General features: G+C 43.3%; 1 long non-coding RNA gene across 1 annotated transcript; it reads right to left on the bottom strand.

Moving 5' to 3' along the window:
• Positions 1–2,625: 2,625 nt before the first annotated feature.
• LOC308338103 lies at positions 2,626–11,591 on the bottom strand. Its single transcript, XR_013966378.1, has 4 exons — positions 11,554–11,591; positions 7,991–8,333; positions 7,678–7,845; positions 2,626–2,894 (listed from the first exon to the last, which is right to left on the bottom strand). It is a non-coding gene; the product is annotated as an uncharacterized lncRNA (long non-coding RNA).
• Between the last annotated feature and the right edge of the window lie 2,754 nt (positions 11,592–14,345).

Raw genomic sequence — 14,345 nt, 5'->3', positions numbered from 1 at the left:
GCACAAGAGGGGTGTGGGGAGTGGGCAGAGGGAGGGGGAGAAGCGGACTCCCCACTGAGCAGGGAGCTGGAACCTAAGGCAGATGCTTAACCCACTGAGCCACCCAGGAGTCCCTATTCTTGGTACCTTTAGATACCTTATTTATTACTCATTTATTATTACTTATTTATTAATATTGAATTCCTTTAGATACCTACAGATAACTTTAGGGTATTATTATGAAAAAATGATAAAATTAGCACTTTCACTTAGACATTTGCATTTTCTCAGCCCCACATTCTGGTTGGGATTTGTTACATTATATTTTTATACTGTCAGGTTTATACGATTCATGTTCTATTCTGTAACCATCATTTCCACACTGGCCAATATTAGTTTGTACATTCTTAGAATGGACACAAGACTCACTATCAGTTCAACACAAGCAGTTTCTCCGCCGGAATCTCTGGGTGCTCCAATTTGAGAAACAGTGTTGTGTCTTTCTATGTGCTGTAATGTTTTCATATGTTCTCAATGACAATACAGTGTTTTTATGACATATCCCTGTCAGAGTTTGCATTTACATTTACATGATAATAACACCTTAGTTGAGTCTTAAGAATAAAAGAGAATGGCTTAGCATGTAAATAATGCACTCAGGCCGAGTGAGGGTAAATGATTTTATATTCACTGTATACATGAAAGTCCTTCAGTAATTTTTTAAAAAAGAAAAACATGGGACGCCTGGGTGGCTCAGTTGGTTAAGCAGCTGCCTTCGGCTCAGATCATGATCCCAGGGTCTTGGGATCGAGTCCCGAATGGGCTCCTTGCTCAGCGGAGAGCCTGCTTCTCCCTCTGCCTCTGCCTGTCTCTCTGTCTGCCGGTGCTCACTCTCTCTGACAAATGAATAAATAAAAAATAAATAAATAAAATCTTAAAAAAAAGAAAAAGAAAAACATGGTGGAAAATTTTGAGTCTTCACATGAAATAAAGGAAGACAGACTCAAAAATCTTGGCAGTCAGTATTATACTCATAGTGCATGTGGCATTTTAGTTTTAGCAGAATATCATCTCCCATACTGAATTCATGTTAATTTAAATTTTATTGGTTTGCAAATTTTCTGTCCTCTTCATGTGTAACTTGGTTAGGTTTTATAGTTTTCTAAGATATAAGCAAAGGAGTTAACAATTAGTTTTATGTTTGTGAGGTATTTAAGAAATACAGTAAAAAATAAAGGCAAATAAATAAAAATTAAAAAGTTAGTTAAAACCAGAAGGTCCTGTCTGTGTCTCGTGCTTACCCCCTTGGGCTAGTTCTGTTTCAGGGGTGCGCATAATATTCCCAGTGCCTGAAGCTGAGAGCTTTTTCTTGCCCTCATAGCCTCCCCTCCTTGAACAGCCCTCATCCTATGACAGAGATCTTTGCAAGGGAGCTGGTATGTACATACCTCAGCTCTCGCTCTCTCTTGATGTGGGTGAGATAACTTTGAGGCACATGTTGAACTATTTCCTACATTTCCTCAGCAGATTTAAGTTAGGCCATTGTTAGATCACTTGTGCCGGTGGATCTAAACCTACACCATGGCCACCTTTAAGAGTGGGGGTGCACGGACCCTGGATGGTAGATGGAATCAGAGTCCTGGCCCAAGTTCATTTCACAGTAGAACCAGTGGATCTTGGGAACTACCAAGCAGAAATTTCTGTTGCCAAAGGGAATCATGGAAACGGCTATAATTAGAGCTGGTAAAACCTTACCTCATGCTGGTTCTTTGGCCTATACGGTGTGAGTCACATGTGGAGAAAGGCCAAACGGAAGTCCCTGAAGATGCCCCCAGCAGCCGTGATAATAAATCAAGAGCAGTATCCCGTCTTTGGCAAAATGGAAGTATGCAGGAGCTGTGATCTGCATCGTAGTCATTTTAACCTCATAGGTTCTCCTGCTACAGTGTCTGCATTTCAAATGCATGAACAAAGGAATGACTTGGGGAATTTGGGCTTCCTACCCCCACAACTTTTGCCTAGGGCGGGCTAGAGGTTCTGGGTCCTGGAAGGTGAAGGATCCTTCTACAAGGGGACAGAGTAAGGGCGCCACTGAATCTTAAGTCAGATCTTCTCCCTTGTCATTTTCGGCTTCTTCTTCCAGATGACCAAGAAGCACAGAAAGAGGCTCTGGCTGACATGAGGGTACAGGCCCGCCACTACGTCATAAAGACAGGGAAGCTATGTCCCGCATGCCTTCGTAGGGGCTTTCTCTGGCCATCAAAGCATGTTTTTCCATGTTCTGGGAGAGTGAGCAGCCCCCAGGAGAAGCACTGGACCAAAGATAGTAGAAGTGGTGCATGAATATCCCATTTCCTTCTCCCTCACCATCGACACTGTTCCCTAAAGGCTTACACCCTACTTGTGGTATGTCTCTGGATAACACGCTTTCTATTTAACTCCCAGTCTTAACTCCCTATTCCCTTATTCCTCCCATATACGTTTCTTGCAGTCAAATCCTGTCTCAGTGTTTATTTCTGAGAAATCCCAAACTAGGGTAGGATCCTTGAAAATTGTCTTTCTTTTAAAGCCATGTCAATAACATTTTTAAAAATGCCGTTGGAGGTGTTATTAACCATGTGCACTTCAATAACCACTGGGATAATATGTATGATAAAACAGTACTCTTAATTATTTGCATGCTCATAAGCCTGACCAAAGGTATAAGACAGTTTCTTCCGCAGAGTCTCTTTAAGGTTCCAGGAAATTGTACATTAATTATAGGGGTGCCTGGGTGGCTCAGTCGATTAAGCATCTGCCTTCATCTCAGGTCTTGATCCCAGAGTCCTGGGATTGAGCCCCACATCAGGCTTCCTGCTCAGCGGGGAGTCCGTTTCTCCCACTCCCTCTGCTGCTTCCCCTGCTGTGCTCTGTCTCTGTCAAATAAATAAATAAATAAAAATCATTACTATATATTATGTTATACATTTAATGTCACATATTTAATACATAATATAAATTTATATTTACGATACAAATATAAATATAAATAAAATATATATTTAATATATAATATTATACACACACACAGGCACTTTAAATTTAGGTCCTTAAAAAGACAGATTTCTGTTCTTTGAGAATTGTACCATGCAGAACAGCTTACTTTAACTCTTGAATCCTCAAGAGGCTACTTTTAGGGCTGAGTAAATTGTACTCCGCATAGGGGAATGCCTTTTACCTTCCGTCCGCATGAATGGCCCTTCCTGTGGTTATGTCGGCTGCACACCTTCTGGGTCTACGACATACAGCTGTAAGATGAATGCTTACTCCCTTAGATATTACTGCCACATTTCTTAAATATGAAATGATGTGCAACAGCTTGTCAAATGGAAACACCCCATCCCCGCAAAGTTAATGTTAAAATATTGACATCAAATTTCCCCTTATTCAGCGCAGTCTTCAATGCCCTGAGTTGCTTTATCTCACGCTGGAATGTCCTCATTGAGTCGTATTTTGAACCAGGATTCTCTATGATTCTATATGTGCCTCAGAGTATAATCACAATGGAACTAGATAAAGGGGCTCTGTCAAGTTCAATTTAGCCAAGAATACCTCCTCAACAACACTTCAAAGATTTTATTCACAGAATTCATACAGGCGGATTAGAATACGCACTCAGTTCAAAAAGATCACTTTGCTAATCTGATGATCACGCACAATCTTACTGCTAATAAACTCCGTTGTATAGTTTCCCACACGAACAAGCAGAGTTTCTCATGGGAAATGTTATGTAACTTTTTTTTTTAATTTTAAAAATTTTTTATTAACATGTAACTTTTTGAAAGAAATTTACACTAAACTTTGCTTAAAAATCAACAAATAAATCAGTATCTTCAAGTGAATACCACTAGAATATTACAGAAAATTAAATATCCACTCAGCCTGTAGTGAATGGGCTTTAAAAAATAATCTTGATGAATGATTTCAACTGACTTCTTGATTATATAAGTAAACCCTAGAGTAGATGTTGAAAATTTGCAGCCCAAAGGTACACTTCTGCCTATATTTGTGTATTGCCATCTGGCTTAGTGTTTTTAAACTTTTGTATTTGAGTGCTTCCTTAGTGCCATACATACCCTCCTTCCCCTGCCCCCCCCCCATTATGATCTGAGGCCCGGCTGCATTCACATTTTGGTGTTAGCTGCCTGGCCTCCCCAGAAGGCTGGAACTGCAGCCTCTGCAGTATAACTGGGGGCCCAGCAGATTTTTTGGAGAACCATACTTAGATGCATTCATTCACAAGGAACAGGCATATTTTTGTATACTTTCAAAAATTATCACGTGCCTACAGAGGCGGTGACACGCCTGAGAGCTTTCAATTAAAATGCTGTCATTTCAAGATTTTTTTTTTCTCCGCCCCTATTTTTCTTCTGCTGGCTACTTTCTGCACTAAAATTCTCTAAACTGTAAGAAGACTAGAGAGAAGTTCTACGCAGGGCCAGGAGGAAGGGGAAGGAGAGGGAAATCAAGAGGTACGAATGTCCAGTTACAAAATAAATCAGTCATGGGGATGTAACGTACAGGTCGTGAGAGCAGTTGATAATACTGTATGGTAAACTTGAAAGATGCTAAGAAGGTAAATCTTAAAAGTTCCCATCACAAGAGAAAAAAATTGTGTGACTTTGTAAGGTGACGGGCGGTATCTAGACTTATTGTGGTGACCATTTTGCAATGGAGAGAAATGTTGAGTCATTATGTCATACACCTTAAACTAACATAATGTTGTCTGTCAGTTACACTGCCATTTTAAAAAAAAGGGGGGGAAGAAGTGTGACCAGCAAGCTGAAATCCTTTTTGCCAACTCACGGGGTCACAGGTCACCTTGTGTCAGTCCCTGCGGCTGACAATGGAGGATGGTACCAAAGATAGGACTATTGTTGAAGGATTTACTTGGACAGATGAATCTGGTTGAGAAGGGTCAGTTTCTAAAAACCTATTTTATGTGTCTCAATGTAATATAATGCTACACTGCCAGATTTACATGTATAGCCTGAGATTAAGAGTTAGATTTTTAACTTTAAATTGTATCTGGATCCAAAGTTTTAACTAATGGGGGTGTGAACTGATGTGAGACTAAAATGTTGGCATGCCCGGGTGGCTCAGCCGGTTAAGCATCTGCTTTCGGCTCAGGTCATGATCTCAGGGTCCTGGGATCAAGCCCAGCATCCGGGTCCCTGCTGGACGGGGAGCCTGCTTCTCCTTCTGCCCCTTCCCACACATGCACGTGCACTCTCTCTTTCACAAATAAACAATTAAAATCTTAAAAAAGAGGGTAAAACCTTACTGACTTAACTTGTTCACAGTATTTTCACTCACTTGTGTGTCGCCTCATAATCTTTTGAAGAAAAGTATTATTATCCCCATTGCACAGAAAAAAGAAACCCAAAAAATGCAACTGAGAACTTTTTGCTCAACATCATGCATTTGAGTCAGCAACCAGCAGGATTAATTTGTGCTTCTTACTGTACATTTGTACGCCATTGTAATTTTTTAATTTCACGGTCTTCCCCGCAAAATGAAATCTGGAGAAGGGTCAAAATTAACCTAAGCAGAACCGGCGTGTCTTCCAGATTAGGCCAGGATTCTATTCAGTTTCAGCCTGCCTCTAAGAGCTCTCCCTCCATGTCTGTGCAAAAGCACAAAAGGGCAGGTTTCCTCTTAAGCCTCTGGAGAAAATGCACCGTTGCCCTGAACAGTGTGGTCTGATTTGATAGTGGAGATTGAGGCACAAGACACAGAAGAGCCAGCGGTTCCGACTCTTTCATATAATTAAGGAAGAATGCCGGGTGTTCTCCCCCTGCCTGGGTAAGCCAGCATTGACTTGTTATGAAGAAGTGTGGAGGACCAGACTGTTCCTCATTAAAACAGACTCTGCCTGCCTGTCTAGAACCCAGAGGCGGGAAAAAGACCACTTAATGAGCCAAGAGGCATCAATGCATGCCGATCCAAATATAAAAGTAAAACAGGTGGGAACTTTAAAAATAGTCTCTCTGAAGCATGCAGCCCCTGAGGTCTTAGGACACATTACCAACGCACGGAGGTTTGTTTTGTTTTGTTTTTTGTTTTTTTTTTTTCCTCTAAAGATTTTATTTATTTATTTGACAAAGATCACAAGGAGGCAGAGAGGCAGGCAGAGAGAGAGGAGGAAGCAGGCTCCCTGATGAGCAGAGAGCCCGATGCGGGGCTCGATTCCAGGACCCTGGGATCATGACCTGAGCTGAAGGCAGAGGCTTTAACCCACTGAGCCACCCAGGTGCCCCACGCACGGAATTTTTTAAGAGATGGATCTTGTGACTCTAAGCCAGACGGTTAAAGACATCAAAGCCACGCTTTGCAAGGAATCCACTGTCCATCTTCCTTCCTCCCTCCACCACCAGAGGTTCATTTACTTTTCATTGTTCGATCTCAAAGAATTAAAATTTGACGAGGCTACCAGGAAGCCCAAGAAGGTGCTAGACAGTAACATGTTCCACATGAATATTTTGAGACCCACATCTTACAACTTGGAATTCACAGCCCTGTGCAAGAACTTGTTGCTAAGTGGAAATTGGAATTTAGTTATTTTTTCAGACTGATGCTAAAACTTTGGGGTTGGTGATTCTAATAGAGTTAGTTTTACGAACCCCTGACATGGGTGGTATAATCCGAAAGGTTTCAGTTCAGTACCTTAAAAGTTCAAACCCACCGCCTATCCTTTTATCCCTGGGGCTTCACTCCTTTGGGACTTGGAGACTTCTTCTTCTTCTTTTATTTAAAGATTTTATTTATTTATTTGACAGAGATAGAGAGAGATCACAAGTAGGCAGAGAGGCAGGCAGAGAGAGAGGGGGAAGCAGGCTCCCTGCTGGGCAGAGAGCCAGATGTGGGGCTCGATCCCAGGACTCTGAGATCATGACCTGAGTTGAAGGCAGAGGCTTAACCCACTGAGTCACCCAGGTGCCCTAGGACTTGGAGACTTCTTAACTATGTAACCTTTTTGCAGCCACAACTTCGAATTGAACCTCCTTCTCTGAATTTCTGATCTAGGGGTTTTTCACTTCATTTTGATGCTGCCCCTTAGCTAACAGCCCTTGAAAACAAGAATGGGACTTACTAGAGAAACATGGCTTCAAAGGTGCCAGGAAGAGATCTCAGGAGGACAGGAAACTGACAGAGATGAGTAGGTTCTAATGATGAGGTAAGTCTACTTGCATAGAGGACTTCTGTTCCCATTTTTTGGAACTGAGGTGTCCCTCCTGTGTTTGACTGAGTGCACATCACCTTTCCTTCTTCCAGTATGCAGTGATATGTTTTTAAAATGGAAGGTGAATATAATATGAAGATTTGTGACCCCCACACACCTTGAAATCACAAAACCTAGGTTAAGAAAAATGTTGTCAAGTCAGCACTGCTGTGGCCAGAGAAAGCAAATTAGCACGAGGCCAGTAACTAGAAATGAGAAACAAAGTCAGAGACTGAAATATGGCAGAGTGGGTGAGGTGGACCAACCATCTCCAGTTCCCTAGAATTGAAGTGTCTCCTTAGAACTGGACTTTTAGTGCTGAAACTGGGACAGTCCCAGGCAAATCAGAATGGTCGGCCAACCTCGGTAGGTGGCAATTTAAATAAACACGGAGTTCTGTTCCTTACATGAGTTGGACTGTCCATTCGAAGGATTACCTGGTTGAGGAGAATGTTTCCTCAGTGAAAACACCATGTTGTGCCATTGTCCCGGAGCATATATTTGAAAAGGGTTTCTGGAAGTTTCTTCAGAAGCAGGGTGAAGATCTGGCTGGCAACGTGCATGTATCTTTATTTTCTAGCTTCAGGTCTTGAGTACAGTAAAGTCTGGAAGAAAGGACAGAGATTCATGAAAAGCAGGCAGGAAGTCAACTGGAGGGGACTGAATGCGTCGACGTGCAGGAAATGGTGTGGACCTGAGTCCCTTTCAGGATACAACACACATTCCAGACAAATTGGTCTACAATCTTACCCCAGGCCCACTCCGTGCTTCCTCCCCTTCTATTCCAGAATGCCATTCCCTTACTCCTCCAGCAGTGGAAAAGAAAGTACTATTTATCCTGCATCGATCTTCTGAAATTCTGCTTCTTCAGAAAAGGTATCTCTGACCAGTTCTCTCCTTTAAGCTGCCATTAAGGGGCATCTTCTTCAGTCATTCGGTGTTTGCCTTCTGGTCGTGTCAATCCATGACTCTCAACGTCTTGTCTCCTCAGCTGGGTTGGGAAAAGCAGGCTGTCCAGATTAGTCTTAGCTTTTTAAAAATTGCCTCTGATTTCTTGCATAGTGTCTTGCCTTGTTGATTATCTAAAACAGCACTGTCCAACAGAAATATAAGGTGAGCCACACTTGTAATTTAAAATTTTCTAGAGTAATATTGAAAAGAAGTCAAAAGAAACAGTTGAAAATCATTCTAGTAATATACATTGCTTAGCCCACTGTATCCCAAACATTATTTCAACATGTAATCAATGTGAAAAAACTATTAATGAGACATTTTTACATGGTTTTAATTGTACTAAGTCTTTGAAATTCCGTGTGTCATTTTACTCTTCAGCACATCTCAATTTGATCTAGTCATAAATTGAGTGCTCAAAAGCCACATGCAGCTAGTGGCTACCATATTAGACAGCCCAGGTCTGAGTGATTATTTGAAGAAATTTAGTGAAGAGGTTAATGGAGATTTACATGACCGGAGTGGAGTTTGATTTTACTGTCAATAAGTTGTGTGTGTGGTTTTTTTTTTTTTTTTTAGAAGACAGCAATTGCATGTCTTAACATGATGAGAATAGAGATTAAGGATACAAATTCATAGAAATCAAGAGAAAAGATTATTTCCATGATAAAGAATAAATAGAGGAAGAGTAGCAGAACTTTGCAAACAATGAAACATAAAAATCGAAGGAGAGAAGCAAGTAATCAAGAACTAAAGGTATTAAGCCTGGAGAACCAGGAGAATATAGTAAGACGGAAGTCAGAGAGAGAGACAGGCAGACAGACAGTCCAGTCTAAGAAAGAGAGGGATTTGTTTTCAACCATGTAATTTCAGGTGCTGGCAAGTCCATCTCATCAGAGATGAGACCTGGCAAAGTAGCTTTGGGGATCAATGCCATTAAGTTGGTTGAGCCTGAGGGTCTGGAGATCGGGAAGGCAGAACATGAAGAGATCACCAAAGTCAAGGTAGGGGAGATCATTTCAAAACAGAAAGGGCCCGAAGCAGGAGAGAATTGAAAGCTGATGAGAACAGAGAAAAGTCCATTGGATGGGCTTCAGAAGCCATCTCTAAAGCAATTAGAATCTTTGTCAAGGCTAACGGAAAAAAGAGGATTTACATTAGCTGAGCTCACTTCCAAACCCCTGGTTTTCAGTCCTTAGACCAACAGGTCAACCAAAGATGTTTGGATTGAGAAGGCTGACTTTTTCCAGCAGATACAGTCCCAGCAGGAATTCTGGCAGAAGGAAACAGAGACCAGCACAGAGCGGGTGGAGCTCTGGGTGATTCTTGATTAATGGCCAACGTAAAGAAATCCCAGAAACAAGCCAAGTGACAGGACACAGGGAAATTCATAGGGGGAGCAGCACAGGACAGAGAAACCATTGCAAAACCATTATTTGGTCTTCGTTAAAAAGACAAGCAGAAAAATACGGATCTAAAATCTAATTTGTCATTTTAAGGACTTATTATTTTTTCCCCCACCATTGTTTTCAATATTTTATGGCTTATCTTTAGGGATGGGTAAATATGGAATGTGTCCAGTGGAAAGTTGCCTTTAATTTTTTACACGTTTTTGAAAGGAGAATGGGAACAACATGGACTCAAAGTGGACCCAAAGCCCTCAAAACTTTAGTGGCCTGAACTCAGATCCAATCCTTTTTCTCTGTCATGCCAATTCAACTGTAACACAGTACCCATTATATGAAGATTTAGGGGGAAAAATGGGGGATTTTAGTTTTGTCTTCACTGAAATAGCTTCGGGATGATGGAGTCAAATTAGAACTAGGAAGAATCAACTTGCTTATTCGTGGACATGCGATTTACTTTCGGTTGTATTTGGCAAGTATAGGAGAAAAGGGTGTGGAATTTATTCAGCTGTAAAAGTCCCTTGTAATTCCCTGCAATTTCATGAAACTTAACAGGTCAGACGCACAAATGCTTCTGAAATCTTTGGAAGACAACCACCTAGATCACTCCTGCTGCTGAAAATGACTGAGTTGGATTTTCTGTTTCATCCCTAAGGAGGAAGTTTGACAGATGAGACTGAGAAGTGTAGTACACCAGAGAGGGTGAGGTAGACCAAGGTGGGTAAAAACATGACTCAGCTGGGACGAAGATGAAAATTCCCTTCTGAGGAGCAGGAACAGAGCCGTGCAAATGGAAATGCAAATGAAGATGAAGTCAATATAGCTTAATCCATGTCAAATATTTTGTTTCTATCCTGATTTCCTTGACCCTCAGAGTCCCAACTTAAAGACTCGGATCCATGCATGGTCCCTTCTTTCTACACCTAAACACATTTTAAAAGTTGAGAAATAACCAAAAATAAGATATGGGATTCACAGTTAATCAATAACTTCCAACAGGAAAAGGAATGTATAAGTCAAAGACTCCAGTCCGTCAAGATAGCTATCAAGCATTGTGCTTATTAGAAGGACTTGCTCATTTTTGCTTAGAGATGAAATAGCTTTTATTATTCACACACATGCACACAATGTGTTCTTGCTTCAGGAAGCACCAACATCAGCTAGTCAGATTATCAGATAAACTCAGAGATTGGTATTCTGACTAAATTGGCAGTTTCTAAATGCCAAATAGATTAGTTTATCTCAAATCACTGTGGTGCAACCTCATCACAGACTGTCTCTTGAGGGTATGCAGGTACAAATATATGGGGAAATAATTTCTTAAATTTAAAATAGCAACCTTAAATTTCTTAAAAAAAAAAAAAGAGGTGGAAATATATCAGATTCCTCACCCTTAGAAATTAGACCAAGACTCTTAAATCCAGAGTCTCCTTCACCCTTTGGTGCAATGCCTCCTAACCCTTATGGGACTGAGTAAATTTGGTGTCAGAATCAACATATATCATTTTCCTCTATATCATTAGTGACTAGTTGCACAAAGAAACTGTTTTATACTGTAAAACTAAGTTTACATTGATAAAAACTCTATTACTGAGGACATTTGCCATAACCGATAGTAAATATCCTTGCGGTCAGGACGCTATTTAGACTTTCAGTTCTTCAGTGAGGTCCACTGATGGCTTCATGGAGATAGCTGAACTCTGGAAATAGTCCTTGAGATTTTGTGCATGTAACATATTTTTGGAGTGAAGTCCCAAATCTTTAACCAGATTCTGCTAAAGAAGTTAAGAATGATTTAGGACACTATATTAAAAGTATACGCGTAATGCATCAGTATGAATCTGGTGCTTTGCCCAAGTTAATAGAATTACTAGTAGATGAATAAGATATTTAGCATAATATTAAACAAAATAAGGTTGATCTTTCTATCAAACAAAAATAAAAACAGACACTCACTGTTCAATTCAGGTCAATGTTTTGCCTCCTTTCGGATTAAAATTAACAGAGTTTCACATTGTGACTTCAATCTTATCAGAGACTCCTAAAGCAAACAATAGCGCAGTATGAGAAACCTTGATTGTGTAACTTTTGCTCTGGCTGTTTTGGAAATAGCAAATGTCATTTTCTTATTGCCCACCTTCAAACACCACATGACAACCTATTTTTACTGGAATTTTCAGAATAGCAACTGCACATTTTTATAAACGTTCATGATTTTTTACTGAAGTAGTACTATTTGACAAAGCGTCTGTTATTGATCATTATCATTAGTATGTTATTATCATTCTTATTCAAGAATTCTTCTCAGAATGAACAGTAAACGGAGGACAAAAACCCCACTTGGAAGAACTCCAGTTAGAGCTCTGGCAACGCCTCTGAGGTTGGGTCCTCCCAGGAGAGCAGGAATTCAGTTTTCCCTCCTGCGCAACCACGCTTCCCAGGCCCGACGCCCCAGGAGCCGGCCGCGCGCCCCGCGCCCACTCTCCCCGCCCGGGGGAACGCCCGCCCGCGAGGGCCCGCGCTCCCCCAGGCCGCGGACCCACCGCGCGGCGCAGCGGCCGGACGCCGCCTAGCCGGAGGGCTGGCCCGCGCAGCTCGGACTGTCCGGACGCGGGGCGGCCCGCGTGGGGGGAGGGAGGAGGCGGCACCGCCCTGCCCCGCGCCCCGCCCCCGGCGCGGCTACACAGAGGGGCGCCCACGTGCCCAGCCCGCCTTCTGCAGCGCAGCGGCCCGGGCGCTCCTCTCCGCGCCGACCAGCGAGGCGGCGGCAGCTCCTTCAGCCTCCCGGAGCAGCGGGCCCCCGACACGCTCCAGCCGCTCGCCCACCACCGCCCCCTCGGCGCGGCCTTAGCACTGCCCCAGTAAGTTGCCAAGTGTGCAGCCACGCGGAGGGGCCGCCGGCGAGGGGCGGCCTGCGGCGGAGGGGAAAGGGCTGGGCGGGGGCGCGGTGGGCCGCGTCCGGCTGCGCGCAGCTGCCCCGAGGCCGCGCTGCCGCGACTCGGAAACGGACAGCCCCGGGGCGGCGGGAAGGGGCTGCCGCCGCGGACCTCTGTCTCCAGGGCTGCGCCTCGCCCGGGCCAGCCCCGTGCAGCCGCGTGTGCCCCAAGGCATCGGGGTCCGCGGCAGCTGCGAGGGTCGCGGCGACTGGGAGACGGCGGGCACTTCTTGCGGGAGCCCTTGAGGCGCTCTTGTCCGCGGGGGCCCTGGGCACCCATCTCCGGGGGCGCAAACCCGCTCTCCCCCGCCCCCGTTCTGCGCACTGAGGGATCCCCGAAGTCGCCTTCCAGAGATTCTTGGTTTAAATGTAGAACAGCGCTTGGAGCTCTGGGAGCCTTTTACGTCCTCGACCTGACCGGGACTGGTAGGACAGGTAAAATGTTGCGATGTGTGTTTGGGGGTACTTGAAAGTAACGGGTGCAGTTTTAAACACGTTTGAGATGGGCTATAGATACCCTTTTAAGCCCCTTCCATGCAGTCTTCAGCTTCGAACGCGAAATGCCACTCTTGATGCTTAGGCGATCTCAAGTCCGTCGCCTCAGAATACCCATTCCTCCCGAGAACCTTCCCACATGCACGGAAGCGTATAACCCAGTCCAGGGGGTAAGGTCTTCAGAGACGGTGTCTTCGAGATATTTAAAAATACGCACACGAGTCCTGCGCGTCTTTGTAAGTGGAAACAGTGCCTAGATTTCAGGAGTGAAAAGGTTCAACCTATTCAGACTTGCCCACATTTATGCAGAACTGCCTCCAAAACGATGTAGTTGACTTTTAGGACTGGTCGCAGGTTCAGAAACTTTCATCCTTTTAACGAGGGGATATCGTCAGATTTTATTCAGATAGGGCTCTCTGAATGTTGGCGGGGGCTGGCATGTCAAGTGAGTGTGGATGTGACCTCTGACGTGATACTTTTGCACTCTTGCCCCAGCCAGTCCTTAAAACTTCAGTCGCCCCTTTCCCCCGTAAACTTTTATAATAATTATCTCCCCACGAAATTGAAAGCAATTGTGTTTGTGCTCTTTTTCTAAGGGATGTGCAAGATAAGAATAATTTAAGTGTATACATTCTGATAGCTGCTTTTTCCCTTGTAAATTAAATCCTTTTTTCTTTCAGTTCCACTAAAGCTTGAAATGAAATGATCTTTTGGTGCAGAAGCAAATATGCATTTTTAAATTTTTTCCTTTACTAAAAAGTTCCTAGTTAGCTACTCTGGCTTAACCCTGGGAGGCCGCATTATTTATTAGGATTTCTTTTTTTTTTTTTTTTCCAATTTTCTCCCTTGCCCTCACTTGGTTTCCACATTGTGCCTGACCCGGGAATGTCATTTACCTTAAGGCATTTTAATCTTTAAGGGTGTGCCATGGCCTTGGAGACCAGAGTAAAACTCTGCCTGATATCCCCTGGGATTCAGTTTGCAGAATCTTTGGCCTCTTTAGCATGTTGTCGGCAAAGCCCTTTTGATTCCAAAATCTCTAATCATTATCAGTGGACTTAGAGTCTGTTAAAGAGAATTAGAGGCTGGGAGGGGAGTCAAGGTAGCTTTTGGTGTTTGGAAAGTCTGAGAATACTCTGGAGTTTTTCATCTTATATTCTCATATATGTATTTTTAAGATTTTCTTGATTTATTTGTCAGAGAGGGAGGGAGAGAGAGAGACAGAGAGCAAGCACAAGCAGGGGGAGCTGCAGGCAGAGGCAGAAGCAGGCTCCATGCTGAGCAAGGAGCCCAGTGTAGGACTAGATCCCAGGACCCT

Source organism: Martes martes (genome assembly GCF_963455335.1).
Source record: "Martes martes genome assembly, contig: scaffold_551, whole genome shotgun sequence".
In the NCBI taxonomy this organism is placed as follows: domain Eukaryota; kingdom Metazoa; phylum Chordata; class Mammalia; order Carnivora; family Mustelidae; genus Martes; species Martes martes.
The sequence above is the reverse complement of the archived record's forward strand: the minus strand, read 5'-3'. Positions and strand labels throughout refer to the sequence as shown.